At 43.2% G+C, this 27,987-nt stretch overlaps 1 protein-coding gene across 1 annotated transcript in view; it reads left to right on the top strand.

The window, feature by feature from the left end:
- Window positions 1–27,987, top strand: part of clmpb (CXADR like membrane protein b) — a 61,923-nt gene that overhangs the window by 18,470 nt on the left and 15,466 nt on the right. The gene's annotated exons all lie outside the window — the stretch shown is intronic.

Raw genomic sequence — 27,987 nt, 5'->3', positions numbered from 1 at the left:
AGAGTCGGCACAGACAAACGTGTATTGTGAGGTGTTTAGGTTTTTATTGTAATCGCTTGTCAACCAACACAGACATAGTCCCGCGGCGTGAGCTGATCCGCAACTCAAATGAATGCAATTTCCAATGAAGAGAAAACCCCAGAAGAAAACAAGAGAAAGTTTCAAACTTCTGTTTTTCTGTCTTTTTTATTTCCAGTAGTGTGAGGACAGACATTCTCATGGGATCATAGGCTTGAGTGGCATTACAGCACACTGTGATTTCAGTCTCTACTTCGCCTTTGAAGGTGTTTCACTGTGCAATTACCAAAAACAGTGAGTGATGATAATATAGTATGTGATATTTAACCTTTTCAGACTTCTTATTTTCAGTACTATAGTCCTGCATGGGCCTAAAAGTTTGGTCCCAGTCCTTTACTAACTTGGCAACAACTTTTTTTTTTGTTTGTTTGTTTACTGTCACTCCCTGACTTTTCTTATTTCTATCTCTAGCACACATAGTAGCACAGTTCACAGCATTAATCTTGTCTCAAGTTATCGACTTATCTATCGTCAAGCATCAAGTCAGGACAAACCAGTAGGGACATAGGAAAGATTATGTTGTCCAAGTTCCAGAGGTGACATTTTTAATTGCTTCTTTTGTCCTGTGATATTTAATTTGTTTTCATAATAGATAGACACATCATGGGCAGAGTATAAAAAGGACTGTGCTTGATGTACCTATCCAACTTGAGCCTGCAGCAATGGCGGAACAATCAGGACTTTTTTTTTTTTTTTAATTACTTTTTTTGAATTATTGAATTACAGATAACTATATGGTTCTTGTAAATATGATGTGGGCCATATTTGATGGAGGATCGAGTCAAAAAGTCCCAGTTTGATTTTTATTCCCTTTGCCGTCCTTGACCTGCAGTATGCACATAAAATGGGCCCCAAATCTCCCTGAATTTGTCAAGCCTGTTGGGAGCTTGGGCCAGGTTTCACATTTCTATTGTTTAGTGTATAAGAAGCATGACGCAAGAGAGGAGAGAAAAAGAGAGACAGTGAAGACACAGAGAGAGAGAGAGACAGAGAAAGACCAAGAAAGACCGAGAGACGGAGAGGCAGGATAAAAGAAAGAAAGTGAGTGCGATTGAATGTGGGGCAGACAAATAAACATACAGCAGGTTAAAAGGAAGATGAGAATGAGGCTCAAGTGAAAAAAAGTGCAAATGTTTAAGAGTGTTGAGCAGATCCTGTTGTGAAGCTCTCAGTCAGTCATAATAAACAGGCCTAATGCACAATTAAAATCACCTGGAGCCCCCTCCATCACTTATTAAGTCATTGGGGGGGCAAAGCCACTGCAGATCCAATGGCACTGTTTGTGTGTGTGTGTGTGTGTGTGTGCGTGTGTGTGTAGGTGTGTCTGTGTGTGTTATTTTTCTCTGTCTGTCACTCCCACAGCTTTGCAAATTAAGGTGTGACCGAGCCAGAATGAGATCTCTCCATAGCCAGAACAAACACCATAATAGGCATTTCAAACACAGAGCCTATTATTTTTCTGTGACAGTGTGTGGCATTTTGTATGATGCTGGATTTTTTTTTTTTTTTTTAAATCAACTTTGGGTCCTCATGATCTTCCCTTCAGAAACACACCCGCATTTTCCCCCAGAAGATTTGAATCATAAAGTTCTTCACGTAAATGTCTCACTCCTACGCTCCACAATAACAGTTATATAACAAGAAAAAAAAAGAAAGAAAGAAACACTTGCTTGCTTGCTTTTAGGTGAGGGAATGCATACATGACACATTTGTTTGAAGAAAATTTGGAGCAGATCAGGGTCAGCTGAGAAGAGCTGTTTTTCACTTTTGACTGTTTTCGAGCCTCTAGTTTGAGAGGAGTGCTAAAATTCAACATCAGAGACAGGTTGTGTAATCCACTGGCAATATTATTAGTCTTTTTCAAAGCCATAAAACAATGAAAGATAATTCTTATGTCTGAAAATGGAGATCTGAAAAAGTCAGAGTTTAAAAATAATGTCTGAGCTACTTTTGGGTTTTTTGGAGAGCAGCCTTTAATAGACTTCTGATGTTGGCAGATCCTAAGATAGTTGTCCCCATTTATTTAAATATCTGAGGGGAGTAAACTGCACAAGTTTAGAATAAGTAATGTTTCTCCCTCTTCTCTCCACTTTGCTTTACAAATATAATGCATCAGGTTGCATGAGGTGTGTTTAACTTGGACTCACTGTGAGAAAAGCCAGTAAGCTTGAGGTGAAAACTCACAAAAATAAAAAGGTGCCTTTGTCTTCTCTGTTGTTCTCCAGCTCATATCCTGGACCACATTTGTGCTTGCTGTACAGTTTCTGGTTGTTTGTGTAGCAGGTCTCTGGAGCTAGAGCAAACTACAGTCAGCAGAACTTTGAAGTATTCCACTTTTCCCAGTTGCTGGATTTCTTTCTCCTCTGCAGCCCGCCACCCATGGTTTCTACTGTATGTGTCTACTTCATTTGGCAAAACAAGTCTTGCTAAACAAACCTTTTGAACTCTGTCTGACTTAGGCTCATTTAGACAAGGGAGCAGAGGGAATAATCAATCCAAAGACGTAGGAGTCGTACCAATCTAAATATTTTATCACCTCTGATTTTGGAAGATGGCTGAGTCTGAAGCAGAGAAGAAGGAACTTTAGCTGAACTCCAGTTTCTGGAAAAAATCCCATGACTGTATCCACTGTGATTAAGTCTTAAATTAATTATTACAGAGCTTTTCATTGGAGGAAAAAAAAAGTATATGCTAGGGGCAGCTTAATCGCAGCCCATTTCTTCGCTTTATTGTTTTCTGAACGACTGTTTGTGATGATGAAGCCATGCTGGTAGTGGCCAGTGTGGGAGCCGATCCTTATCACTCGAGTTCTCATGGCTTATGCCAGATGGAACTCTTGGTGGCAATTTCTGAGCTACAGCACAGTGGAGTAGGAAGTACAACACACTGAAGATAGAGGGCCTTAATGGTTTTAAGTGTTAAACCTTGTCTCCCCACATGTCTTATGGGCTATTGGAGTTTATGTTAATTGGCTTGTTTAACAGCCCGGCTGACCTCTTTTGGTCTGCCTAATATGTTCTTCCTTGAATCTTGCAGCCTAGAAATGATCACAGGTACTTTAATCAGGGCTGTGAATGAGTTTGGGTTTTTAAAGAACGCCATTAGCTTATACTCTAGTCCCTCAGGATTTCCTCCCTTTTGGTGGGCTTACGAAGGCTTTTGTTAACCCTTTTCCCTTCAAGTAAGTTGAAGTGCATCTGTTCAGGACTCTGGCTATCCAACTAAATCAGTGTCTGCTTTGAGACTCTGCCTGTCCCTACAAATTATCTCTTGCCTCACCCTGGGAGCTGGAGCGCAATGATCCATTTGAGCAAGAGAGACACCTCCCCCATTACTCTCAGATTGAGCTTGGCACCCCTCACACTGCCACGCTGGTCGTAGACAGGGCAGAGTGGAACGTATTTGTGCGGAAGAAGGGGTGTTTAAGTGCATTAATCTGCTCTAAATGGATAAATCTGGTAAATTTGAGCAGCTGCACCTGCATCCTAATCAGACAAGACACCATTTACAAACGCTCAATTTACGAAAAGCCGTTGCATCACCGACATGTCTTTGAAAATTAGCCAGGCAAACAGAGAACGATAGCAAAGCCTAAGACTCAGACATGACTGATTATGAGATGATTTAGGGAGTGGAAAGAGGTTTTGACTCACAGAGAGAGACACTGAGGACCAGCCTCAGAGGGTAACAGAGTGCGGTTAATGCTATTTCATCCTTGCCCTCTCTCTGAGGAAAAGGAAGGAGACAAGGAGTCTGTACAGCTCAAGGTGTGTGCTGTCATTAATTGAGAGGGCAGGCAGAGATCAGAACTCTAGTCAATAAAATCCAGTTTCTTACAATAACTCTTTACTCCTCACTTTGTTTCCTGTGTCTGTCTCTGCCTATTGTTCTTGAACCAGCATCTTTCACACCATGCCAAAAAATGATCAGTTTGTCAAATATAATTTCTCCCATCAAAACAGCTCTGAATAAAAAAAGTCTCTGGAGGACAGATAAAGCAGAGAAGAAGCCACATTAGGCCCTGGAGGTGCACCAGATCAAGCTTTGCATATTTAACACAGTTTCCATTTACTTCTCTGGAAGCTACTGATTCTGACACCTCAGCTCCACTTCATCTGCATAGCTGCTAATTTACTAATCACAGTAAAGCTGCTAACAATCCAAGAGGAAATGAGAATCTCTTGATGATAGCAAGTGTAAATCCTCTGGCATGTAAACAACATGTTTCTATTTGTACTTTTTTTTTTTTTTAACTAAAGCTGTTCCCTATCAGTGTTAATCGCTTCCTCTTGGTGGAACTGTACTTGTGTAATTCTGATTTGCATAGGTTATCTTTTGAGTTATTTGTTGAATTAGCAATTCAGATTAACTGCAATTCCAACACAGTACATTAGAAGTATATTAAGTTGCTAATTAAAACGATGAAACAAATCACAATTCATTTCAGAAGTAAACTCCTTCATATTGAGTTGTGGGTAGAATCCATTTTGTTAGGGAAGAAAAGTTTAAGATGTCACAAGAAGAAGAAGAAGAAAAAGAAAAAAAAAGAAGCTTCTAAGTGTGTAACTTTAGCCCATGAAAGCCCGGTTGGATTCATTAAATGAGAGGCCGGGGGGCTGAAGGAATCTGGTTTCTCAGTCACTGATGGGCTTGGATAGGTTGGATGCCAGATGTTTGTGGACATGCAAGGAATACAGCAGGGCTGGCCCTTGCAGCATGCTGCAAAATGTGAAAAAGATTGGCACAGTCAGGGCAGCTCTCTCCCTGACACAGCCTGCTTGTGTGCAACCCAAGTCTTAGTCCCAGCCCTCCTTCTACCCAGCATCAGTCCCAACGACATTTGTTTCTCATGATGTCATATATTTAACTGTTTCTCTTCTTTTTCTCTTGCTGTTTCTCTCCCCCTCTCTGCCTTCCTCCCTTCTTCTTTGCTAATGATGTAATTTATTAGAGAACGTCAAAGCATGTTTTTCTCCCTAAAAAGGAACCAAAACCACAGACACATACCCTAAGGTATGATATTATTTCGTTACAAGGGTATGATGTTGTCCTAACACGCTCTTATAAAATAAACAACCTTATCTGAATTCAGGGAATGGAAAGAGGGAAGCTAATCAAGGCAATTAGCAATCATTGTCTTGACTGCAGCTCTTCTTGCAGTATTGGCATCCGGTGGATCTTTGCAATCATCTCAGCAGAGGCTCCTACATAATCCTGATTGGCTCTTCTGCCCCAAAGTGCAGAATCAACTATATTACAGGTTTAACCAATAGTAGTTTAACTGCCAGCAATTGATCCAATGAAGAAGATAGATTGAATGAAGGTATGTTTCTCCTGCCCACATTCATCTTGCTAATATGTCTGGTCTCAAAATAGTTAGTCCCTGTGACCCATGGTTATTTCATCCTGGCTTTGAGGTGCAGTATTTTGCTAACTTATCACTATCATGCCTAAGGGGTCAACCAGAGGGCTTGATCAGTGACCTTCCAGGTCTGTACGGCCATGTTTCAACCGCGCCCCCTAACACCACCTACCACTTTGATGAAGGATGGCCTGTTAGCGTCAGGGGGAGCACCCATGCGTCCCTGAAGCTGATTAAAACGCAGGGTGATGGTCGTTATTTACTGCACAGCCCCTCATGTGTGTGTTGTGTGGTCTGTTTACGTGTGCATGCGTCTCAAGGACTCTGACCTCAGCATGTTCCTGGCCTTATAACCCTCCCACCCCCCTTATCCCCACACCCAGCCATGCGATGGATCATGTGAGGGAATGAGAAAGGGGGTGGGGGATCAGGATGGCTGTCATTTCTTTTAAACTGGATGTGTCACCTCTTTAGCCTTGGTGAATAGCTGGTTGAAGGTTGAAGGCTGCTGACATACGTTCAGACTGTGATATGCCAGAATGTGCTGTGTTTGTGTGTGTGTCTGGGTGCTCACGATGGATTTTGTGTGGCCTATTAGCACATGCTGTATGTGTTTCTACGTGCATGCCTGCACGCGTGTGTGCATGTACATGTGTGCACCTTAGACGACATTGCAGCTGATGGCTTGTCACTGATAGTGGCCCCACCGTGAAACGAAGGTCACAGAACTCTCTGGGTTTCATCTGGCCCTCTCATAGGAGTACCACTGTAGCTGTCAGCTAATGAGACAGTGGAAGGGAGCAAGGGAAACAGAGGATAGATAAAAGCCCTGAGAGAGAAAGAGAGAGGGGGAGATGGTGTGTTAATGAGAGAGTAGAGAGGAGAAAAAGGGGATGAGTATAGAAGAACTGAAGGGAAAGGAGAGAAGAAAACTAGAGAGGCAAGAATTTGGTGTCAGGAGGTGGACAAAGGAAAAAGAAAGAAACGAGAATGAGAACAAAAAGGGGGAAAACAAGAAAGCAAGAAATAAACTGCAACAGCAAAAAAGGGGACATCAGATAGAAAAAGAGTTGCGCTTATGGGAAAACAGCAGACATTGGGGACGGAGGCTGGGGTGGGAGAAAGGCAAAGAAAATTAAAAACAAAACTCAAGTCATAAAATGTAGTACCACAGAGCAGCAGAGCGCTGTTGCAGGAACAGTATGGGAGTGGCCTCCTGCGGTCTGCCATGTACCACACCTTCCCACTGAGAGCATCTTGCTCTGTCTTCTTGTCTTTCTGTCTGTTACTCACTGTCTTTCTGTTTTGCTCCGTTTTTGACTTCTCCTCTTTTGTTTCCTCTCATTCCTTTAGAGAGAGCTCCCAGATAGTGCCCTGAGGCCACCATACTCAGGAATGATGGATTGGGTCAGGGGTGCGTGGAAGCGGAGGGGGTTGTGGAGCACTGCAGTGTAGCATGACTGATGGGAACATGCATTATTTTTCCTACAGGGCTCAGCCAGTGAGGGCCAGAATGTAGTATATTGCTGGCGCACACTAAAAGGGCCTGCTGCACAGTGAAAAGAAGCACTTTTTTAATGGTCATTCTGTAACCCTGAATCATGACCTGCTTTTCCTTTCAGTGTGTATTAGCTCATGGCAGCGACAGAAGAGAATATTGGCAGATGTTCAAGCCGCACCACAACATTGGCTCTGTGATGGTTTGCTGACCAACCCTTGTTCTCCTCCACAGACTTCAGAGTAGTTAGCATGTCCGTAAAAGGCTGCTTGGCTGAGACACTACCCAGTGACTCACCTCCACCATGGGAAATCATCCCATACCCACTTGCCTCGCTGTCATACATCATACATATGCATTATTTTGGCCACCACCTACCTCAGGCTCTACCCTGTTTTGTTGTTCCTTCTCCAGCGTGAGCACACAAGGTGGAGTCATTTACAAAATGGCCATAAACATCCACCCAGCTGCTCCTGCAATGCTTTTAAGTCATGTCATAATGTTTTAACTGAAAATCAATATTCTGTACTATGAATTTCCTGCGACTCGGTTAAAAAAAGAAAGAAAAAAAAACGTTTGTAAATGTCCCGTCCATTACACTGCGCCTGTCGTGCTGTGCATATGTACTGTAGCCTCGGCCCGGCTCATTCATTTATAATGAGTTGGTTATGACTCCCCTGAGTCATGCTGGAGACTACAGTCTTACTGTTCAGTCAACCAGAACCTCCTGTTGGAGCAGGAAAGGCAGGGATGTGCCGCCATACAGTGTTTGTAACACAAGAGCGGAGAGATGCCGCTGTGATATTAGCATCTTGTGTATAAGGGGGCTCAAAATTAAAGGTCTATTAAGAACCCAGCGTATGGTTATAATTGTAAATTTATCATCACGGAGCAGAAAAGCATAAAAAACAAAACTCCAGCTGTGGTATTTTTCAAGCATTTACTTGAAGTGAAGCTTAATTTGGCCATTTGAGTCAATTTCGTGAAGCCTGAATGTGAAAAGAAAAAAGAAAAATTTAAGGCCACTGTTGTCAGTGTAGGACTAGAGTTGTTGTCTGTCTTAGGTACAGTAATTAAAAATTAACAGTGCACATCTTTGTACATGGTACCCAGTTATGTTCTTTCAACATACTCATACATGACACCATTTTCTTAACCCACTTGCTCACAGATGATTAATTTATACATCCCCAAGAAAGAGTTTTTAACTTCCTATAATTCCATGCTGTTTCATAGCTTCCTAGTTTTATGTTCAAGTCATTAAAGTATAAATTCATAATGAATATAAGGCACTAAAGGAAGCTCACGTGTCTCATGTCCTGCACTTCCTCAGGCAATGAGTAAAATTTCTTGATGATCATTGCATTTAGTACATGTCTGGAATTTTACTGTCAAATTTATGCCGCTTGACTGTGAAAAGTGAGTATTTAGTGATGACCTTGCTTTTCCTTCACGCATCTACTCATGGGTCTCTCTTATATGTTTTTAAAATGATCCCTGAGGACACCTGAGAATCAGGAAATCATCAGCCTTTTAACAATCCTTTAATGCCAGCCTGTCCAGAGAGGGCAAGATTGAAACATTATAATTGTGCTTTGGAGCTGTATACATACATAACATTTTATATTTGAGGAAAGAAAAAAAATATAAATTGATAAAGAGAATTTAGTTGCAAAATCTTTGTTGAGTCAAGCAGTTTCAAAGCCCAACTTGCAGCCCAATTTAAAGGGCATCATGTGAAAAGGAATCTCTCTGGATAACTCAGAGAGATTAGAGTTATAGTGTTATCCAAATGTGGAAGAGCCCAGCCAAAGAGAGTGGCAATTATTCGGACAGGAAATAGTCATAATAATAGTCACAATAATCTCAGTGGTTGTAGCCTAGATACAGTCTGCCTGTGTCAAATTCACTGTGGAAATTTTACACCATTTGAGAGCTATCCCTACAAAAACATGTCTGTATTTCCACAAAGGTGTTGTAATTCTGCAGGTGCATTCAGCCTCCATGTATGACACATATGTATCCAGGATCCTGTGTTTGAGGTGTTTGTCGCTCAGCAATTGTCACACATTGTTTATTTTTTTTTTTTTGGGGGGGGGGGGGGGGGGGGGGGGGGGGGGGTTGTGTGTGTGTGTGTGTGTACCTTTTTTTTTTTTTTACTGCTTATGAGTATCAGCAAAAAAATAATAAAAGATTTTCCTCTGGTTTCAAAGAATTTTGTTCTCTACCCCTGAGAATTGGTTGGAGAATGACATGCTTATCCATCTGCATGAAGGCTCTCATTATTCTGGATTAACTTGAGCCAGTGCATTACTTCAGCATGTTACTTGTCAGGTATGCTCTGTCAGGTTCAATGTTACTCATACGTCCTCCACTATTTTAATTTTTTTTTTTTTTTTTTTTTGGTATTTGGAAAATTGTTTAATGGAGTTCAAGGTGCCTTACACCATAACTAATGTCTGTAAAATTCTTTTTCAGTAGATTGCATTATCCTGTGCTGCATCCAGTTAGGTCTATACAAAAACAAGTTCCAACCCATTTTATGTTACATGTCAGCAGAAAGTGCTCATCTGTAAAAGGATGACGCCATATTTATAATGAAGACAGGACTTAGTGTGAATTAACTTTAGCGGTTGAGGCACATACTGTTCTACACACTGCTGCCACAGCTTGGATCTTGAGGGACTCTCAGGTGTTTTTGGAGTCTGGGAACAGAGGCTTTGTGAGGGGAAGAGGCTGGTGCCAAATGACTAAAACCTAAACACTGTGAGAGCACACTTCATCCCCTCTGTCTCCTGTCTTGTGTTCCTCCATGCTTTCATCTGTCCCTGTCTTTGTCTCTGCTCTCCTTCTGTCAGATTCCTGCTCTCCCTCCTCCTTTCTGTGTCTTTCTCTCCTTCTTCTCCTCCATTCTCTCTTCCGCCATCCTCTCCATTTTCACTCTGTCTCTGCTTTTTATCTGTGTTTCTCCATCTTTCTCTCCCTATCCTTCCCTCCATCCCCCTCCTCTCCTGCTGTGAACTAGTTCGGCTGCAGAGAACACAGAGCCTGAGGACAGAATGTCAGGAAGTCAGCTCCCATGAAAGGCAATGGGTCGCCACCATGCCTGTATAAGGCCAGATGACTGGCCAGTGTCGTGTGTTTTAGTGTGAGTCTGTGAGTGTGTGTTTATCTGTGGGCGTTTGAGTCAATTTACTTACTTACTGCTGTTTGTTCTTGTGCACACGTGTGCACAGAGTTTTTGGGTTTGAATGTGTATGTGCGAGCACTCGCTTTAGTATATGTCATGTCAGCGCGTGCATGTGTCTGTGTGTGTCTTTGTGTGACTGCTGCCCAGCAGCAGGCTGACGTGTGCCGTGCAGCCACAGGGACCGAAGGGGTTCTGCTCTCTCTCAGCTAATCCAAACAAAGCTCAGGCTGAGCCAGAATGAGGAATGTCTGCACTGTTGGTCATAAACGCAAAGGGTCAACCAGGATGAGTGTGGAAGGGGCGGGTTACTGTGTTTGTTTTTGTGTGTGCATGTGTATGAGTGTTTTGTCCTTGCATTTTCATGCATTTGTGGGTGTGAGTGTGAGTTTGCCTATATGCAGCTCAGCATTTTCTCTGCGTACTTGAGTCAAAGCGCTGTGTTAACTTGCGGGAGCCTCTTGGTGGGCGGGCTATTCTTATCCCCAGACTTACCTGATTTCCATGTATAGTCACAGAGAAATGATAAATTCACCCTTGCTGGAACATATTCAGCCTGCACCAGAATCATACACAAGGGAGTTAAAGACAAAAACTTACATCCTCACACACACACAGATGCGCACGCACACACACACACACTGCAACGCTTTTATTTCTCTCAATATCTATGTGATTTTTCTTCATGTGTTTATCCGTCTTCTTCGTGTGTTTATCTGAGTCTAAGTGCTTCCTCCGAGACACTAGGTTCTGTATACAAAAACAACTCATTTTATTTCCTGAAAGTGGAAACCTCATATACATTTTTTTTTTCCATTCCAGTTACATTTGCACAACACATTCCCATTTGGCTCCTTCCTCAGATTCCTGTTGCATTTCAAAACTCTAACCACTGACAGTGGATCTGCAGTTTCCTCAGGGTTACTGGTGAAATACAGTCAAGGTCTGGAAACTTGACTGTTTGCCTGAGCCAGAGGGATCATTAGGCGGTTGTCATCGACAAGGCTATTGCATGTCATGGGTTTTCCAGTGAGCTAAGGGGGCGCAGTGAGTGCACATGAGGTTTGCATTCATGGCCAACCCACTCTAAGGATCACGGAAACTGTCACACACTGCACCATTGTCCCGATCTTAAGAAAACACGACCCAGACCTAGCTCAGCTGGAAAAATCTAGGGAGTAGAAATACTAACCTTGAATCATGATGTGTGAAAACTCTCATAGCCGCTTTCCTCTGAAGAATGGCCATGTATGTGAGCAAACAATAGGAACTCACTTCACTGCAGTGCGCCTGAAGCACTGCTGTGGTCAAGAGGCTTTTGTGAGGCCAGTAGTCTGGCACAAGTGGAGACACCCATCACACACATTAGTGTCACAGTGGTCAAATGGAAGAAAGAGGTTGACAAGGAGTTTGGTATGTGATGTCTGGGGATGTGATATGCGTGTGCTTGTGTGTGTATGCACACAATGAGGTTTTCAAGCTAAAGGACTGCAAAGAGCATATGGCAGTATCAGGATATTTTTGGCTGTTTTATGGATCAATTCAGTCTCGGTCAAAAATTTGTGAACATAATGGATGTGATGCTGGATACTGTAGGTCTCATCAAATGATTTTTGTGACCTGTAATGTTACTAATGTCCTTTCTGGCTTTGTTTGGCTACACACACGTGTGTGTGTGTGTGTGTGTGTGTGTGTGTGTGTGTGTGTGTGTGTGTGTGTGTGTGTGTGTGAGTGAGAAAGAGTGAGAAAGTCTGTGTGTCTGATTAGTCTCCATGTGTCCCCAGAGTCCATCGGTTGTGGACTTCAGAGCAGCTGTGACTGATTTGACCTCTGACCTCTCAATATTTCACTCTGGATACTGCCTCTACAGGCGGATATTTTTTCTTGACTGCATAACGGATTAAGAGCATAATATGTTTTATGATCTCTTTAATCCTATACGTTATCATTCGCATTGCACCACTGAAGTGCAATGGATCTGTTCGTATTAAACTTTGCAGTGCATCAGTGGTCCTGCAGTGGGTTTTTATGTGTGGTGATAAGAAACATTTTCTGGCACAGGAACTTAAACTTAAACTCTTTCACACTTCATCATGTAGAATTCCTGGCACTAATTAAACAATGCAGCAGTGGAGCAGCCCATTTACAGCGGGGTTCAGTCCATTTGTGGTGGCCTATGTTCAAACACTTTAACTATTTGGCACACTGTAGGTCTGGTGCACTGTAGCATAGCTTGGTCCCAAATGTGGAACTAGTTAGAATACAATGAAACCACAGACGCTTTATGTAAACCCCCCTCCCATCTATCCATAGCTCCCAGCCACAAGTAACACTGCCATTTCACAAGCAGCCCAATTAAAAGCCAGTGACATTCAGGTGTGGGAGACAGACTGACATTAAAACTAATTCCTGCTAAAACCCAGTGACATTACAGCAACTAGTCGGCCAACTAGAGCACAGGCATTTGCTGACCATCTTTAATCTGCTGCATTCTTTAGTGAAGAATGTACTGTGTAGGGAAATTGCCAGTGGGAACTCTATAGCAATGAGCAGCCCTTCAAATGTCATTAGGCATTTTTCTCAGGGCTTTTAGCAGTTGCGATGATCTACGTACACTGTGGGGGGGGGGGGGGATTGAAGAGGAGGGACACAGCCTCCTTCTAACCGTGATCAGAATCTAAAACACCTTTATTACTGAGGACATTAACATGTTAGATGCATTTGTGATGCATCACTTTATGCATACTGAATGTAGACCTGCACATGGTTGTGTTAGTTGAAGATATGCATGGTGCGTGTGAGGAAAGGTAATTGGACATTGTTACTGTAGTGACGAGAATACATTAGCTATTCAGAGTGGATGTGCAAAGAAAGAAGGGGAGTCCCCCACCCACTCATTCTGCTGTTATATCCTTGCTCTCGTGCTCATGCAGATGTTATCTATCCCCCACCCCCTTTGCATTAGTGTGGGATAGGAGCAAGGCTGTAATAAAGGACATCTCTAGGACGAAGGACATAGGGGCTTGAAGGTCGTTCGATGGAGTCGGTAGCACATTGCTTAGGGCAGCATTACTCTCGCACTCAAGTGTGCATGTACGCGTGTTTACAAATGTGCTAGGTATGCACAATATAAGTAGTGTGAATGTGAGTGCGTGTACCACGCCTGTGTATGTGCTGGCACAAATGTGTAATTAGGTATGCCTGCTGTATCTAGTGAGTGTATGGGAAGGGAAGAGGACATTCTGGCTATACTGTATGCTGGATGTGTGTTTGCTCCCAGAGACCTCGCTTGGGGCTAAACTCCTCTGCTCATTAAATCATACCGGAGTAGTCTTCTTCCCCATCACTCTCAAACAGAGCGCCTTACTCAGAACACGACACAGCCGTGCTCGCACAGCTTACACACCAAATGAACATCTGCATTAACAAATCCAGCAGATATTACTCTCATATGTGTACATACTAAACAGTATGTATGATACACATGTATGTACACACATGCATGCAGGCAGACAAGCAGTGGTTACAGATCTTAGGTGGAACTAAATCCTCTCTCTGTCTCTCTGACTGACCTCCCGCTCTATCCCCCTATTAGCCTGGCTTTTCATGCGGAGCCACAAGTGTCACATCGCATCACTGGAAGGCACCACTAATAGAAATATTAATATGGGGAAGATGAGAGAGAAAAGCTTTTTTCACCCCCTCTCTCTCCTTTTCCCCTCAGCAAACAGATTAGTACCTAATCCACCAGGGATAAGGGGAGATAAATTGTTCCTGATTGGCTGCATTGGGATAAATAAACACATGTCTTCTGCAAATGGATCTGCACTGCAGACGGCAATTTTCAAGTCATTTCGCCTCCCGTTCTGCCTTAAAATTGTACTTTCTTTGAGATAATTGAATTCTGCCGGCAGGATAACTCAACTTGTTTTCCATTGCAGTTTCACATATTTGGGAAGTTTCCTCAATGCATCTTGAGAGTAAAGTACAATAAGACAGATCAGGTTCGAAGCTTTAAGGAAACCTGTTTTGTTTTTGTTTTTTAACAAATTTATTTGGATGCAGGCTGTAAATTTAATTTCCCATACAACATTAAATTCAGCTCTTTTAAATTTGTCTGACTATTTGTTAAGATGTTCAAGCCAGTGTTGCAGTTCATGTCCAAACATCTTTTCTTGATCTTCTTTAATATTTCTCGTGGTAGAATATGCTTTTTTTTGTGGCCTTGCTTTTAACATGTCTTCATTGTCGCCTTGATCTCAGCTGTGGTGTTTTTATTCAAACTCTGATACCTCTATCAGATGCAATTAGCGGTCAGGGATGTACTCGGCCAGCATGTGGCACATAGGAGCAAAGCTGAGATGTCTGAACAGTTTCTTCTTCTGGACTCAGGGGAGAAAATTGTCATTGTCCTGGCATTGGTCCAGCCATGCATGGCACAGGCATTATGTACTCTCGGCTGAGCAGGCGCCATGCAGGGGCAAAAAGTGTGCTTTTACGGCAATGACTGTTTGTGTGTGCGCGTCTGTGTGTGCGTTCTCTATGAGTTCTGATGTATAGAAAGGCTGAGAGATGTAAGTTAGATGATGATGATGGAAGATGGAGCAGTGGAGCTTGTGGTGGTGGTAACCTTTCCCTTTAGGCTCCCAGCATCCTCCATTTCCCATGTGAGAGCGGACGAACAGGGATGGAGAATGGGTTTTGAGGTGCCTGTGCAGTGTAATTCACAGCGGAGATCAGTCTGAAGAGATGCTGTGTGGTCAGTGGCACATTTCCTCTGGAGCAGGACATTGAACACAGTGGGACAAGTTGTCTTTTTTAGCACTCTTTCACAAAATCTCCCAGTTTAGCCTGAGGGATTAGCACTTTTCATTTTATTTAATCATGCATGATGGTTCTATACTAATCTTGTCAAGTAAGATTTGATGTCCACATCTGCTTCTTTTAGACCTGCCATAAGAGAGATTCTCACAACTTATCTCAAGGACAACCTAGTATAACATTAGAGCAGTTCCATCACTGTGGATAAGGCTAAATGCAAATCTCAACAGTCTTTATTAAGAAAGCTTTTGAGAACGTATCCACCCAGAATACTCCCATTTCTAGTTTAAACCTGTTGCCCTAAGATCCTAAAACAAGAAAGTCAGAGTGACTCAACAATACATCAGAGTGTTTTTAAGTCACCTGACGTTGTCCAGACAGACAAGATGGGACCTGTAATTTCCTCCTGCCTCCCCGAATCACTCCTCAAGATAATAATAGTTCTGGCATACCCATGTAAGATTCAGGTTGCTTATACACTGAGGCCTGCTCTTGATATAAACATACATTAATCAGGTGTCAGTGTCAGCATGCTGGAATATGCAACACAAGCACACGCCCAGTGGACAGAAAAAAAAAATGTTAACATTCGAAATTTGGGCTAAACTGTCGTTATTCTCAAATTTGTCAGCACAAGGGAGACAGAGGCAGATGTAAGGAGAGGAAATAGTTTGAAATCCAGCTGAGCTTCACTTTTTTTTTATTTGTTGTGTTGGTAAAAATGAAACAGAAAGTGTAGGAATAAAGAATTGCCTCCCCATGTAAGCAGAGCGTTCTCAGTGGCGCGCCACATAAACCTTCCGCTGGTCAGAGGCTGTTTCTAACCTTTGTGTGGGATCCAAAATGCCAAAGAGCCAAACGTCTTTCATTAATCTCAAGACAAAAGCTACTGCATCAGCACAACCTGCAGAGTGCCGGCAAAGTGAGAATCATATCCCGAACTTTTAGAGGAAAAAAAAGAAGAAAAAAAAATACACCACCAGGCTTGGGCTGCTCCCACCTCTGTTAGAGCACACTGCCTGCACCGTTTTCCTCAGCACCTTGTTCTTTTTCTAATTAGGAAGGAAATACTGCCCAAGGGCTGATGCATAAGGGACAAAGCACTTAGCATGCCTGGCCCTAACTAAGATTCTACATTCTGGTTCCTAAAATAAATCCATTTATTGCTCCCTCCTGGGTATGCTTTCTCATGCCTAAAAGGAGCACGATGTTGATTATAGCTTTAGCTGCCACACTCTGTAGACTACCCAAGCTTAAGCTGTGTGGCCAAATTTAAATGAAAGGACTGTGGGACATGAATTTGCATAATACACACATGGAGAAAAAAGAGGGAGCTCGAAGGTAAAGCCTGAGATGAAGTGACTGCCGCTTCTATGCAGCAAAAATTAAAGTCCCCTTGCCCCCGACCCCCACCCAAAATATCTACCCCCCAATATCCAGATGCTATAATATATTAAATTACTACCTCAACTCAATGACATATCCTCAGATACACCTCATACACATTCATCCTAATGTTTAATTCACTTGAAAGTTGAGCACAGGGCATGTTTTCCCTTCTCTTCGCTCCCTTTTTCTCCATCTCCCTGTGGCGATGTCACAGGGGATTAAGTCATGGAGGCCGAGGGACTTGTTTATGATTCATCTGGAGGGAGGCTGGAGCCGGTAGTAGTACCCACAGGGCAGGCAGCTAGCAGGCTACATCCCCCAGCTCCCTTGCTTTCCTGTGTGCTAAGACAGGACGCTCAATACTGAAAAGTGTCTAATGGCTCTCACAGAGATGACGTAGAGGGAGAATTCTTGTTAAGTCAGATTTCACATTTCAGGATGACGTAAATCCTGCATCATGGTGCGTAACATCCCAGGTAGATTCAGACACAAAGCCCCCTCATAATGTGCTGCCATTATTGATGACATTTAAGTTTCCTTCTGCCTGGTCTCAACTAATTGCATGTCAGATTTTTAACAACCTGTTGGAGTTGATTAACTGCTGTAATAAGTGTGTGTGTGTGTATTGTGGTGAGGCTTGTTTTTAATAAAGTGTCTCACAGTAGGTAAACCACAAACCAGTGCTAAAGGTTAGTTTGAAGCACATGTTCAACCACAAAACAAGCTAATCTTGTGCCAGCTTTTTCTGTTGTTCGCTATTACTGCTCTCCTTTGTAATGAAAAGTGGTTTGTTATTAGTGACAGACTACAGTAGAATAGTGCTGGTGTCGAGGGAACTAACATATTACAGCAGATCAGTGGGACTTACTGTCTTCTTTTAATTGCTCTTTTAATTAACTTGTGTCTAGCCTTCGTCTTGTCAGAGGATGCCCGAGCATGCCATTTAGCACAAGGTAATGAGATTAACCTCTCGTTGACCAAGCAAATGTAGATTACACATTATGGCCAAATGAAATGAGCTGGGTTTTATTTACTCATGTGTACAGACAGGCGGCAGGCAGGCGAGCCACAACTCTTTCAGCGGTAACATAGCTAAAATGTCAAGGGGATAGAGGGGAGTGTGTTTGGCATGGAGTCGAGAGTGTGGCCGACCAGCTGCATGGGAAGGAAAGAGAAAGCAGCCAGCGCTGGAAAATAGTACGAAATTCTCCCGCTCTGCCTCGCTATCTCAGGAGAGGCGAATGCAGACAGTCGATGAAAACAAGCCGCTAATCAGTCAGTCACACTTACACAAGTGTTAAGCTTCACACACAAGCACAGACACACACCTACAGCACCCAGACTCCCCCTCTGTCTCTTGTTGTCTCGCTCTACACATTTAAGAAAGAATGCAAATGACATCCTCGTCCCTCAGTTTGCACACACACACACACATGCATACAATGACATGACCTCCAGTATAAAGACACGCTCACTGGTTGAGCACACTAACTGGTCAAGGCAGGAGGAAACAACACGTGGCATGTTTGGCTGTTTTTCTCTTTCCTCCTTCCAAGTGAATTCTTGTTTAGAGTTTGTAACATTGCTCAACACTGACTGTAATGTCTGTGGACGCAAACATGAACATTATGCCTCAGAGATCTTGAAAACAGAGTCACATCCTCTTAGTATTCGGGATTTATTCTTAACATGCACACTACACCCTTAAAAGCGTAATGTTCTTTATGGGTTACGTGATACTTTAATACCTTAATACTTTTAGAAACACGTACTCTCAAAGGGGCATTATTCAATCAAGCATTATTCTAAAATGTCTCTTGACACTAAAACAGATGCCACTATTGTACAAAACTAAAAAAAAAAAAAATCTTTGTCTGTACATCATGGCTTTTTTTGTTTCGTGTAATCCATATCATGTTTTAAACAGTACCAAACTTCTGTATGATACTAATAATTCTTGCTCCACAATTCTTGCAGATTGCCCTCATTTCCTTTGGAACGTCAGTTAACAGTTTCCACGCCAATGTCCTACTTTAAACAACCTCAGCCACTGTACTCCACTGGAAAAAAAAGCACAATGGAAGGTGACTGATGTGTTTTTAGGCAGAATCAAATTCAGACAAATTCGTCTTTAAATGAAGACTGTGGATTTATTTTATCTGTGGAACTTTAGGAACTGCTTGTGCTTTATCGAGGAAACCTCTCCTGGGACAGTGTGAGCCAATTGCACAAACTTTAGTGGTGACCTTCGCCCCATTTCCTCCTCGCCCGGGGTGTCACTTCGAGCAAATGTCCTTCTCCGAGCCGGAATAAGCTGCCTTGGCCCAGCTAGTGCCGCACCTCGTTTTAATCAGGCTTTGGGGAGTGAAATATGGGCCTGGCGAGCAGGCTGTACCCGAGCTCCATTCATCTGGTTTCAATCTTCTCTCCGCCCTCGGATGTGGCCGCGTGGGCATTCCTTTTCCAGACACTGGGGGGGTGGGAAGAAGTGGTGCTGAGCAGCACAAAGGGCAGGCGCATTTGTTTGGAGGAGTGTGTATGTGTGTGTATATGTGTGTGTTTGTGCGTGTGTGTTTGTGCGTGTGTGTGTATATGTGTATGTGTGTGTATCACACCTGCAACATGCAGACAGGGACTCTGGTTGCTTAGGAAAGGCTAAAAAGATGTAAGGCTTTTTTATATGGTGATCCTCTTCAGAAATGGACAAAAGGATTCACTTAAACCATCTAGAACCACATTATTCACACATTTCTTAGCTGACCTTTAACAAGCTAGTGTGCTTTTTGTTTATTTTTATTTGTCAAAATAAAAGCATATCACGTACATTCTGTATGGATCTCACTGCCTTTAATAAGGTACAGCCCAAAGGCACATAACACACCATGGATACTTGCTCTGTGTGTTTGTTCCATTACACATACATGTGAGTGTGTGTAGCAGGTGAATAAGGTTAGTATCCTGCATGAATGGGCATAGCTAATCATAAGGACAGATGGTAGGTTGGTCCATTAGCTCTCCTAAATGAGACCTAAGTGAGGCCTTTCCTGGAAACCTCGCAGCCCCTGCTGATCTCCCTGACCATTGTGCAACCACCACTTTTCCTCTGTCAGCTGCCCCACTAGTCAACACCTTTCAGTATACAGCTGCCAAAACAGACATGGCATCTGCTCACCTCTGGGGAAATAGCAGCTATCGACGTGTCCTTCCTAGTCACGGGCTTGGATGGATAGGTTACCTCTTTGTCCTTTGCAGCAGCAGCAGCAGCTACAGTGTGAGCGGCTGTAACAGCATCATCCTCTGATTTGTGTATGAGGAGTCCCCTGCTTTGTTATTTCCTGCTTAACTGATCAAGTAGAATGATATGTCAGATGCATACCATAGGACTGGCGACAGCGCTAATATGTCAGTGACGCAGTGCTGGGCGGATGGAGAGAGGGAGTTAGCGTCCCGTCTGTTTTCAATTAACTGATGAAATGTACAACATGGGAGCTGCTCTGTTGTATTCAGTTCCTATTTTTCCCGTGGATCCAGCAAAGTAAATTATCATCTTTTCTGAGAGAGGCTTCGCCGTCTAACCCCAGGTGAACTTGGACTTTAGACAAAGACAAATAATCACAGTGACCTAAATAAGGGAACTAAATCTGTGTATGCAGATTTGAGGAAGAGTTGGAAGAGAAGAATAAAGGGAATGTACAGAATCCCCACAGACCCCCTGCTATGAGCTCCCAAAATGTAGTGCTTACATGTCCAGACTGGGGCTAGCTTACACTGCTTCTAAAGTGTAGCTTTAGTGCTGCTCCAAATATAGCACTAGCTCTAGGCATGTTTTCCTCCTATTCCACTTGTTCGTCACGTGCCAACAAACCTAACCATATAGCCTGCTGTGGCTTTTATTGTCTTCCCACATGTTGTTAAATGCTTCTTTGAAACACCATTGGGGTATTGAATTGTGTTTAATAAAAGTCAGGGGTTTGGTACTTTATAGTGCATGAGGTAGATAGTATTTGAAGTTTTCATCAGACTCACCCTATTGTGAAGCATCCATCATCAGAGAGAGCCTGGGCGACCGCGATACATTCCACTTCCTGTGGTCATACACCTAGTCAGCTCTATTTTCAACCTAATGGACATAAAAAATTGCAGATTGCAGCAAAATGGACTTGGCAGCACAAAAGCTTATTAAGTATTGATCCGCTGAGGTCAGTGCCCATGTCCAGCCACTCCAACATTGTGAGAGGAGTTCGTTCACACGCTTGCCAGCCACAAATTGAGATTAGAGCACATAAATAACTGGGGAAATTGAGGAGCATTTTGTGTCCTGGGGATCAGAGAGCTGTGCCCATGGTTGCCTGATGTGCCGAGGAGAGCTGCAGGAGAAAAAATTTGTTTATATGTGCACTGTGGGCATTATGGCTGTTTGAATCATAGCTAGCCCATCTGTCCAAACTCTAGCAGTGCTTAGCTGATATGATATCATGCCATACCAATGCCCACCAGGAAGGCTTTAAGTTGATCAGCAGCAGGCAAACCTGTCTTCTACTGTGTTTTAATGAATACAGCTCATCTTGTTTCTCACTGCACCATCTGTCAGCCACGTGGGGTCAAACAGAGCTTGAACTCAGCAAAGAACAGCATTCCACTGTGTTGTCTATACAGTGGTGTCTGTACCTACATCGGAGAGCTCAGTGAATATTTTCCACTCTTATTCACGAAGCCATGCCAACAAAAATACCTTAATGCCACACAGACCAAGAATAATCTCAGCCCTGGGACAAAAGCTTGTTGAAAATGAAGGAATAGGAAAAATGTTCTGTGCAGGAATGAGAGGAAAGTTTTCTTTGCAAGGGAAACCAAATTTGATTTCTGTCAAAGCAAATATCATTTTTCTAACTGGATTTGAGTTGTTTTCTTTTGATAGCCCAAATTGCTGACTTACCACTTTGAAACCAAGCAATTGTTTTCTCTTCAGTCTTAGACACATACTGGTGAAAATGAGTTTCAGCAAAATGTTCTTGGGAAAAAAAAGAGAAATGTTTCATTTTATAATGAAGAATATTTTCTTTGTGGGTGTCTTAATATGTCAAAGGACTCACTCTCCTCCATGCTCCACATTAAAATGTGTTTTCTCAGTGGGGGATAGCAGGTTTATTCAGGGCTGTATGCATGTGCTTCAGGGAGAATGTGCCCTTTACACACACATGCACGTACCCACACACAGCTTCAGAGATACGTTTCTGCAAGATGTTAACGATATCTCCTCTTTTTGCTGCATGCTTCTCTGTAGTTTCAGATTCAGAGACGCTCATGCAGAACAAAGTGAATGTGCACACAAGCTGGTTTGTTTAGGCTTCGCCAGATGTTGGGAGGATCCCTTTCTGCAGCAAAATGGAGAGGTCACTATCCAAGCCCCATTTAACTGAAGCGTGTTATCTGTTGCAAAACAGACCATTTGACATTTGGACCTTGTTCAGGCTCAACACATTAAATGGAGGAAAAACGTCTTGAATGGTGTTTTTTGAAGCTGAACGAAACTCTGGAAATGGTTGAACACCACACACGCTTCTGGAGATTATTCTGCAAGTCAGGCTGAAGTCTCTAAGATGCATTGCTGTAATTAACATTTTAAATGGGGACCATCCTTTCCAAAATGATGAATTGGTTTTTAATTAAAAAGAAAAAATAACTTCCAGCCTATGACAATCATTGTTTTCTTTGAGCAGGAGACTGGAGTTCGTCTAAGTCTTCTGCTTGTCACTCTTTCCACTCGGTCACATGTCTTAGCTGTGGTTTTTTACAAAAGCCACATGAAGGTGGAAAGAATTAAATCAGTCAGTCTGTGTACACTAATGTGCAGTGTCTCATTGTCCTCTCACATTTTCAGTATACTGTAAATGTGTATTGTGCTTATTTTTGGAGTTACTGTAAAGAGAACCCAAACCTAGAACAGTGAACAGTACAAGGATGGTAACAGGAAGCAGACAAGCAGCCGTTGTCGTGCAGGTTTGAGAGAGTTGCATGAGAATGAAATGAAGTGTAACTTTATGAGGAGCTGTGTGCTCTTTAGACCATTTCAGGCTAAAACCAGAAGATTTATGGAGTTGCCCTAGCGTCTCGGACAGCTACACCCATGAGTGTGGACGACACCACCAGATGCAGTGTTGATAAGATGTGTATAGCACTGTAAGCAGGTTTCTCTGACTCTCCCTCCCTCCCTTAGGGAACAGGGTAATTAGATTTTTCCCCATCTCCATACTTCCTTACTGGGAAAATGCAGAATACTGTGGGGGAATTAAAAGTGCTTGTCGTGGAACTAATTTCGGATCTATTTTGGTGATCTGTCAGTGGGATGGCGTCCCTATCGCTCGACATGATGGCAATGACAAAGCCATGAAAGAGATGCTAATGACGGCAATAAGAGCACCACGAGGTGAACATTCACCACAGGGCCTTACATTATTCAGACCTCAGTGGTGTTTCATTTCTCTTTTTCCATTCCCATTGGTCCACCCTCTCTTTTCCCATTTGCCTTCCCCCCTCAAGGTTCAAGGGATTATCATGGGAATGATTCCGTTCCTTCTTTTCCTCCTCAAACCCACCCATTACTGCTCCAGCCAGATTTCTTAGAAACCGCTCATCAAAGATGGACATGGCCCTCATTTTTAAATGTTTTCCTCTGAAGAGACTTATTCCTCTTGTGGCCCTGATTGTGCTACGAATATCAGAAATATAAAGGGTGACACTTTGAAGCTAAATAGCATAAAACCAAAAATAACCAAAAAGTAATAACTTAACTAACTACTTTCTTAGTAATCATCATTACTTGATGATTACTTTATACGTTTAAAAGTAAGCTGTGGTGTGGCTGGGTTAGCTGAGAATGGAGGTGATGTGGTCTGAATACTTTTTTTTTTTTTTTTTTTTAGATTTCTGGTGTCATTTGTCATTAAATGAGACAATGCCAGTAAAAACTCACTAGCTGCTTGTCAGTAGGATGTGATACTTTCCTTGAGGGGACACAAAAATGGCAAGTTGTGGTAAGATAATAGTGAAGCAGTGACAATTTCCAAGCAACAATTCTTAACTTAAGGGAGTGTGGCACAAAAATAGTAATAAGAAATAAGGAAGGAGGAAAGAATTATTCAGGAACTACCTGTGTGCTATTGCTAATTAGCAGTTAGGTCCTATTTGTTCTTTGCTTATTCCTTGGTAATGACTCTATGTACCTTACTGTAAAGTGTTAAAGACAAAAGCACTGTGTCAGCAGAAAGGAGCGTCGGACGCTGGGTGTGAGACGAGGAGGATTATGGGATTTTATCCCTTCAAAGAGCCAGCCTCCAGTCAGGAAAAAAAAACAGCCCCTTTGATTTTTACAGGAGCAATATATTCATGAGTTGGACCTTGAAACTACAAGGAGACTAGTGTAGTGTGCCACATGCAAAACATGTGTTTTAATGGGGCATGATAACTTGCTACATTTAAAGGGACTTACCCCTTAAGAAGCTGTAATTAAAAAGGGAGTTGTGGCTGTAAGAATAAAGGAGTCTCTCCCAGAGTGTGCATGGGGGTTGTTTATGTAGCTTCTGGGTTTGCGCTAACAACTGGAGGCAGCCGCCTGTCTGCTGAGACATCTGAAGATTTTCATGGCGTTTCAACCAAGTCTCTCTCCAAATCCTCAAAGATATCAAGAGAGAGAAAAGGGCACAGTGTAACCTCTTATCTGTGAACCCCTGTGCCACATTGGTGGTATTTATAATATATGTGTTTGGCATTTGAATAGCCAATTCAGGTCACACAACAGCGTTGTACTACTGGTGGAAGCAGACACAGCCTTTTAAACAGCACGCTGAGCTGTGACTATTTCACCGTTGTCTCATCAGCCCCATACTCCTCTCAGCATGTCCCCAAGTCAGCTAAAAACTAGCTTTATGTCAGCAATAAGAATGGATGAATTGTATTTATATTTGCCATGTCAGATTTTGCTGGTTACATGCATGAACTCCTATATTTTAGAGAATTTGCTACCCCATTTAATCCTGTTCCCTGATAAGCCTGTAGTTGAAAAAAGTTAAAACTTGCAGAGATTGGCAGGGTTTGGAGATGTTTGTTACTTTTGCCTGCTGCAGTGAGGCTGTACATGTTACTCAAATGGTGACTTGAGTCTGTTTGCCTGATGACAGTTGTATTCCAAATCACAGGTTTGTGTGCCGAGCCACTGATTTACTGTCGGCAAAAGATAGTACCTCGCCTCTCTGTTATGCAGACAGGCAGCATTTGCAAGCGACAGAGCATGGGTTCCCATAAAGCATACATCATGCACACCAGCAGTCACGCATGTACATAAAACGATGATGGGCATACATGTATTCTATACAGGAAAAGCGTGAATGCACACAACAGGAAATTGTCAGCAGAAATAAAACAGTGATACCTCCAATCTTTTTGTCCTTTTGTGCATCTGTTAACCTGTATCTAATACCACCTTTGTGATGGTATAATCCTTCCTCCACACCAGTGACTTACAGTAAGTGCTCGAAATAAGGCATTGCACCATCCCTCCACCCCTCCCTCAACCCATTATTCTGTTCTTTCACTCTTCCCTCTCTATAACCCCCCCCCCCCCCCCCCCCCCTCACCATTCTGATCTGCTATGACCACAGGTCATAAGCTTTGGACATGGCAAAGGCCCCAGCCAGGCCAATGTGCTGACTGAGGGGATATGGGGCTTGACTTTGGGCAGTGTGAAAGATCCAGGCCTCCCTTGTTTGTCTGTCTGTCCGTCTCTCTGGCCACACTATAATAAGATTGCAGGGCGCTGTAAGGCGGATTTACTGGAGCACAACTCCCTCTAGGGCCTTTTCATAGAAATTGGTTCCTCCATATTTCACCCTAGCCTCTCACTCTCTCTTTGTCACATGTGTCTATCTTTCTCTCTCTCTCACACACTCACTCACTCACTCTCTCTTTCTAAACCTCTGGTGTTAGCTCCCACTTTCTTTTGTTAATTATGATATGCTTCTTTCCTTTCTTTTTGTGGGTTAAGATTGAACCTAGCCACAAATGGGCAGCATGAAGCTGAGCCAAACGAAGCTGAGAAAAGCTGATACAATGGAGGAGAAAGCTGGGTGGAGGATATGACAGCAGCTACCATATCACAAGACCTCTTCACACTTATCTCTCCCTCAAGATGGCCATATTTATTTAGATAGCCTTTGCCATGTCCTTATGGAATCTCATAAAGACGTGTGAATGCTTACGCAGCACCGTGAACAGCCACACCACTATGAATGTTATCTAGGTTTAAGCTAATATGGTACACAGTCTTTATTGTTTGGGGCTCACCTTCCTGCACATCGAAAGCCAAGGTCATGAACCCGAACAGGACTGACAGTACAATTTTTCATACTCTGTCTGCATAGCCACCATAGAGATGAATTCTGTTGAGACTCGTAGTTGACGTTGACACAAATAATGGGGTCTTGCAGTCCAACCGTCCCAGCTGTGCACACGGTGAATGAGGCCAATCCAAATGTGAGTGCAAACTCACATCAAGGCGAGCTTATTTTGGGAGCAGTCTGTCATTCATTCCACAGCACAAAAGCCCCTCTGCAAGACCATAAATAAGTGGGAAAGTGGGGAGCAGCGATGGTATACTAACCAAAACACCCCTTATGATTTGTCTGCCGATTCTTTCTGGCAAAAACCAAGACAATTTTCTTTCCATCACAGATACCACATATTTGCCATCTATTTTTTCCTGTAAAATACAAGCAATTTATGGCACTCAGAGCCTCGTTGTTGGGCAATGAAGCACTCATTTGACACCAGCAATGCCAGAGTTTGGGACCTGACCCCAGTCATTGTTTGAAGGACAATTAAAAGTCAGCTAGTGGAAAGTCTAGTACTTTGTGTGGGAAAAGATTGCAGTGCCCCTGCTTTCTTCGGTCACCCTGGCTCTATCTGTCTTTTACGTAAACTCTTCAATTTACAGAGCCTACAGTTGAAGCGGTGGGCAGTTAAGGATGAGGTGAGGGTTGAGAAAGGGAAGCAGAAGCAGGGATTTCTTATCAGCCTTGCTACACAGTGCTGGGTTCAGCCCCGGGCTGCTGATGGGTGTGGGAGCACTGATTACAGAGGCTAGCCTGAGGAGCCGAGGGTAGACGGTGGGCACAGGTCTCCCAGTAGACCCCTATACCACCATCAAGCATTAACTCGCACAATTAGATCCGGCCAACTGCACACACAGACACACACACACACACACTGACCATTCTTCCCCTTCAATATTCTTTATACTGCAAAGCTCCCTCTCTCTCTTCTTTGACATCCCAACTAATATCAGCAGGGAGCCCACAAGATGAATGACCCTGCAAATGCTGCATTAAAAAGTCATAAACGGGGATACCTTCAGGGTCCAGGAGCTCCTCTGTATGGAGGGGTGGCCCTTATTTTTCTGCTGACTAATGATTTGAACCAAGCAGGTGGTCCAGCAGAGCAGACGGACCTAAGCAATTCGTCCTGTCAGTCCTAGGTTTCCAATGGGGGCACACAAACACTACCAACCGTGAAGTGCTCTCTCTGTCCAGCTGGTGAGGTTGGACAGAGAGAGAGCATTGAAACCCTTAAATTTGACTGACACGGAGTAGCCTGCAGCTCGGGCTTATAGTCCAAGGGTCACAAAAAAGAGGCTGAGCTTAAATAAAACTTGAAGAACTGCTGAAATCTACCAGATGATGCCATCTGTATGGGTGAAGCTTTGGTGGAGAAAGTGGTTTCTGTGAGGCAGCTCTTCGCCTCTGTGTCCTGTGTCAGCACTGACTCATTGTTTTCACAGCACAGAGCTGACATTTTCATTGGCCCAAAGATCACTTATGGGACAGGGTGTTGGCTCCTATGAGGGTGGACCAGTGAACAAGTGGACGGACGCCCAGTGAGTGCTGATGCATTCACAGGCCACATTTGGCCTCCTGTGGAACAACTGACAGCATGTGATTGTAGTTGCAGGGCACGAATGCATTCTTTTCAGTGGCGAGCTCTTGGTTGAATCACTCCACTGCAGACATAACACCAGTGAATGTACATGGTTGTTGTTCATGTATGTGTCCCACACCATTATGTGTATTTATTCCGTGCAATCAGGAAGACATATTGAACCTCTGAGCACCCATTAAGCAGCATGACAATGAACAGGAGATTTAACAATATTTTCACTGTACATTCCTGCATGATTCCAAGTGCGCATCTGCCAGGCCGGATAACTTTATTTTAAGTGCTCAGAATCCCCTTGAGCTATTGGCTCGTTCTGCAATTAAATTAAAGGCAGGTAGTTAAGTTAAATGTTGTAGAGACGAAAATATCTGTCACTTTTGAGTGTGTAAGCTCAACAGAGCTCTGCAGTTTTGTACAGTGTTTCTACCAGGTGGAGGGAGTCGAATATCGCAGCAGTGCACCACCCCCTCTAGACGCACACAAACACACACAATCATAGCTTCAGCTTCCAGCAAACCCCCGTGACGCCTCTGGCTAATTCCCCTCAAGCCCTCTGGGCTGTCCAGCATCCTCCAATAAATTAGCCTTGCTGCTCCCCCACTGAGACACAGGCCCTGACAGTCTGGCCGGTGCCCAAAGTCACTCACTTGTGCACACACATAATTA

Source organism: Toxotes jaculatrix, chromosome 9, assembly GCF_017976425.1.
Source record: "Toxotes jaculatrix isolate fToxJac2 chromosome 9, fToxJac2.pri, whole genome shotgun sequence".
Classification (NCBI taxonomy): domain Eukaryota; kingdom Metazoa; phylum Chordata; class Actinopteri; family Toxotidae; genus Toxotes; species Toxotes jaculatrix.
This window is presented reverse-complemented; position numbering and strand designations above follow the sequence as displayed.